The sequence below is a fragment of the Triticum dicoccoides genome, chromosome 4A, assembly GCF_002162155.2.
Source record: "Triticum dicoccoides isolate Atlit2015 ecotype Zavitan chromosome 4A, WEW_v2.0, whole genome shotgun sequence".
Classification (NCBI taxonomy): domain Eukaryota; kingdom Viridiplantae; phylum Streptophyta; class Magnoliopsida; order Poales; family Poaceae; genus Triticum; species Triticum dicoccoides.
In genome coordinates this window covers 731,061,414-731,066,832 of record NC_041386.1, presented here as the reverse complement: position 1 = coordinate 731,066,832, position 5,419 = coordinate 731,061,414, and positions in this window count along the sequence as shown.

Below are 5,419 nucleotides of genomic sequence, written 5' to 3'. Positions count from 1 at the left end.
ACTTCTGTTGTAGCAGCAACCCATAATAAAATACTCCCTCTGTCCCATAATGTAAGATGTTTTTCAACACTAATGTAGTGTCAAAAAACGTCTTACATTATGGGACAGAGGGAGTAGCTAGCATCTATACACATGAAGCAAAGACAATTACACTATTCAGGAAGAAAGTGAGTAGCATGGGAAAGCAAGAAGGTAGCAGGGCAAATATGTGAGTACCAACTATTTTCTAAAATTACATCTCAAGATCTTATTTAAGAGCTACAGGAGTAACATGACAAAGCAAGCAAATTTATCAAATATGGGAGCTTATTTATTGCCTCAAACTGAATGGGGTTCTCCATACTTCAGTTCAACTATATACATCGCTAGTTTCTGCTCCATGAGGTTCATGTCCAGAACAACAAGCAGACTAACCAGATGTTCTCCCTGGACCAGCATTTCAATTGTTAAGAATGCATGACTAATTTATAGTATATAAATGCACACATATGAAAAATGAAGAAATAAATTAAGGAATAAGACTAACCTATGACATTCCCATTCAACACTCTCTTATACTATTTAGAATGCCATTGGTCCGCTTGGCCTAACATGGGGAAAACAGCGGAACTGCTATAGTTTCATAGATACGTGCAAAAAAGAAATATTGCAGGAAGCCTCACAAACTGTTTGTAAGCCTGAAATTGTAATATTTGTTTTTATAATTAGTAAATTGCCTAGAATACAAACGAAAATGTTGAATCGTTTGATACACAAAGCTAAAGACAATTATCAAAAAAGGGATAATCAGTAAGCAGGATTATCACGGTGCTAGATACTACTATTCTGAACCACCAAAACATACAAATACGATTGTAACCACATGTTTAAAGGACTAGTTAAAGACACAAATATGTCAAGGATTTGGTTAATCGGGTATGCAATTCACTTTGTCCGGCAATATGTTACTTGTGCGAGATTCGAACGTCGGTATCTCCATACCTAGTTTAATCTCGTCACCGGCAAATCTGGATGTAAGTTTTATTATTTCTAGTGTTCGTTGTACTACCATGATAGAAGATGAATAGATTGAAAGTTTTCTCGCAAAAAAAAAAATCTCGTCACCGGCAAATCTCTTTACTCGTTTCGTATTATAAGATCTCGTGACTAACTCATTAGGTACATTGCTTGCATGTTCTTTACGATGTTGTATTACCGAGAGGGCTCAAAGATATCTCTCCGTCACACGGAGTGACAAATCCCAGTCTCGATCCGTGCGAACCCAACAAACACCTTTGGTGATACCTATAGAGGACCTTTATGATCACCCAGTTACGAAGTGATGTTTGGATACACACCAAGTATTCCTCTGGTGTCAGGGAGTTGCACGATCTGGTGGTCTTATGAATAGATACTTGACATGAAGAAAGCTATAACAATAAACTGATATGATAAACTGCTAAGCTTACGATTGGGTCTTGTCCATCACATCATTCTCCTAATGATGTGATCCCATTATCACATGAAAACTCATGTCTATGGTTAGGAAATCATAACCATTCTTGATCAACGAGCTAGTCTAGTAAAGGCTCAATAGGGACATAGTATTTTTTTATGTATTCACACATGTATTTAAGTTTTTGGTCAATACAATTCTAGCATGAATAATAAAACTTTATTATGAATAAGGGAATATGATAATAACCAATTAATTATTGCCTCTAGGGAATATTTTCAACACATCTATGCTTCTCGAAACAAAAATCTATGATTCCACCAGAAGCACGGTTGTGCTTCTCATGAGAGGATATATTTGCTTCATGATAAGTACAATCTGTATTTCCGCAAGCATAATCTATACTACCATGAGAAATAAAATATGTGCTTTTGCAAGAAAAAATCTGTTATTCTGCGAGAAGCACATATGTTCTTTTACAAGAAAAGAGAAAAGCACACGCTGTGCTTACGCGAGAAGCAGAGCCAATGCTCGCCCTCAAACAAGGAAAGCACAGCAAAAAAAGTAAAAAGAATCAATCATGATTTCGAGCTCCAATTTTTCCCCTTTTTTCGGTTGCCCATTTCTCAAATTTCAGTGTTCTTTTTTTATATCTGTTTTTTATAGTTTCCATTCTTTTGCTGAAAAAAAGTTGGTTGAACTCAATGATAATAATGGTTCGGTATTTGGACGCATAGTTCAATAGATGAATTTTTTGGAATAAAGTATCTATAAAAAACTCCCTGGTTGCGACAAGTGATGCACATGTGCGCCACTTGTAAACACCTAAGAAGGTCGGTAGTGACCTTTGCAAGAGGTAACCCTTAACTAGAGATTTCGTGAGACATAGCCCTAGTGGAGGAGGGAAAAACATCGAGCGACAAGGCTAATGCCCGGCCCATAGTCTTACGCTCGTAGGCAATTCCTATTAGGATTTGGTACGAGCAAGACATACGAAAACCTATTTGTTGCTTGTTGCGGCAATTTGTCAGGGCTGTGCAGGTGAGATCGACGAGCGTTTGGGATGGACCAGACCGTTAAGCATTGCAGTGATCACGATTTTGGGAGCCAGTTTATCCTGATATTGGGAACCTTCTAGGAGGTTTTTGAACTATCTTTTCCTTTTTTTGTATTTTTTCTTTTTCTTAGAAGTTTTTTCTTTTTTCCTGTTTCTTGTTTTCTTTTCTGTCCCTTTTTCTTATTTCTGTTTCTTTTTGTTTTCTCCCCTTTTCAAGTTTATTTTTTTCGAAAAATGAACTTGTTTTCTAAAATTTTAGTAAATTCAAAATACGTTTGTGCTTTCACAAGTTGTTCAAAACTTCAAAACCAAATCTCTGTTCCAAATTTTGTTCCCAAATTTTGGATTTTTTAGAATTTTCAAGATGTTCAAACAATTTTCCAGTGTCCATTAGTTTTGTTCAGAAAGTCTAAAAATGTTTTTGATTTCAAAAAATGTTCGCAAAATTGAAAAAAATCGACTTTTACAAGTTTTATTTAGACTAGCAAAAATTGTTCACTGATGAAAATAATGTTTTCTAAAATTTTGTCCCGACTTTAAAAAATGTTCCTCTTTTATAAAATGTGCAAGTGTTAAAAAAATGCGTTTTCAATTTTTTTCAAAAATGCCCCCTTTTTAACGAATTATTCAAGATTTTTCTAAAAGTTTTCCAAAAAATTCTTTACGTATTCAAGTAAATTAGAATTTTTTAGAAATGTCTTCACAAGTTTCAAATCTTTTTTCAATAAATGTTTTCTTTTAAAATAAAAAATCACGTGGGAAATTCCAAAAAGAATTTAGATCGCGCGCCGCTCATTGTTTTTATATAATGCGCTGCATTAGTAGACACCGAAGATCATGTATTCCACCGGATACGTACGAGTTGGTTCTTAAAAAGTTTGCGCGCTCATTATTTAAAAAAAAAATCATCAACTCCAGCAACACACAGTCATGTGTCATGCGCCGTGGGCTTCACTACCAGCGAGGGAATGCGAATGGGCCGGACCGCTAGTTCGGCGCCCTGTGCGAAGCTCCACCATTCTGTCATTGAACACAACGGATAAGAAAATGTGCATGTGTACCTCTGCCACAGTTTCTGGCCGTTACAAACCATGTCGATCGGGCAGTGGTCCCGGGCGATCCATGTCGACCTAGATGGACTGGAACATGTTTAACCAGTAAAAATTGTTCATGGAGGTTAAAAGGCTTCAAAAATCAATAACATCCCATATAAAACCCACGTGTTTTCTAGGATGATCCATGCGTGTGGCTGAACTTTGGTTGCAGTCAAAATGTAGCGAGTGATTTCATGGTAAACTTTGGTCGCCCTGAAATGTTGTACTGCTATCTGGCTACACTACTGGTCAGTGGATTTGGAGCAGCTATGTCGCATCGACTGTAATTTTGTCGCTGAGTAACACAAATTCCTTATTACAAAAAAAAAACTGTCTGACCTTATAGCAAAGCCGATGCGATTGAACTCACAGTTACGAAAATCAATAAAAAGAAAAATAAATTACAGTGAATGTATTTATTCTGGGAACTCAGGATGCTTGCCGCTTGGGTGAATGGCAGAGCTGTAAGAAAATTTCTTTGAGTGCGGAACTTTTGCAATACTAGTGATTCAAGAAAACACACAATGAGATTTTTCTATTTATGATCCGAGTGTACCTTGTTCCATCATGAAGCCTTAAGAGTTGACACCGTCGTCGTCGTGTGTCTTTCTTTTCTCCGCCTCTTGACTTCACGTGTTCCTCCAATGGATGAAGAACTGACCTTTCTGTGTGTATGTGTCGCTCTGATGCAGCAGCGTTGCCTCTGTGTAATATGGAGTAAATTGCCCCAACTTTTTTTTTTGAGAAATCTCGCCGACTTTAATGATTCGCAATGATGTTCATAGGTACAAGATTTGGGTCATGAGGGACACCCAACCAAACATGTCTACCTATGCCTAAATTACAAGCAAATTTGGCAAGATTGTGAGCCTCAAAATTATGATTTCTACGCTCATGCACAAAACAGCTGGAAAGAAAACTAGGACTACGAGTAAATTTGGCGAGATTGTGAGCCTCGAAATTATGATCCGAGTGTACCTTGTTCCATCATGGAGCCTTATGATTTCTACGTTGCCGCTGTGTAATATGGAGTAAATTGCCCGAACTGAAGTTACAACAAATGGTAGGAGCATGGCCCTTTTATAGCGTCCCCGCGGACGTGTCTCTTGAGCGAACAACGCAGCCGTCGGTTCAGCAAACGGGCGCCTCCTGGTCAACCAATGCATCCGCTGCGAGCGATACGTCTCCGAGATGAAACGATGCCTCCCGCTGCCTCAACTGCACGTACGAGTGCACGCGTGCATGCATCAACCGTCGGCTGGTTACACGTGCATTAACGCATGTGCACTAACACAACGATCCATGCAATCGCTTCTGATTGGCCAGCCATCTATGCATGCATGAGCACTAGTACACGTCCATGCACTAGGAACGTGACTTCGCCATACACACATACAAACATACATTTGCATGCAAAGCACTGTGTATATAACCAGCATGTATATACACACCACATAGTTTGCTTTGACATATACATCAATTGTGAAGATTAACAGAGGGAGAAAAGAGGGAGTTGAAACCCAGATTTTAATCTATTATTTCTAGCAACCATCACACTAGAACTCTTAATTAAAATCTCACTGTAATTTACATTGGCTACATAAAGTATTCTTACATTCTCCCACTTAGCCGATGTAAAGACTTGAAGATTCACTTGAAACTTTTAGGTGCACACTATACTGTGAATTTATCAGGTCATCGCTAAGATGAAATTAAATCATAGGGATCATGGCGGTCACCAGTCTAGAACAACAAGATTCCTTCCATGTATCACAGATGACTCAAATCACATATCTTTAATAATAGAAATTATTTCTTTCACTTTAATATTAT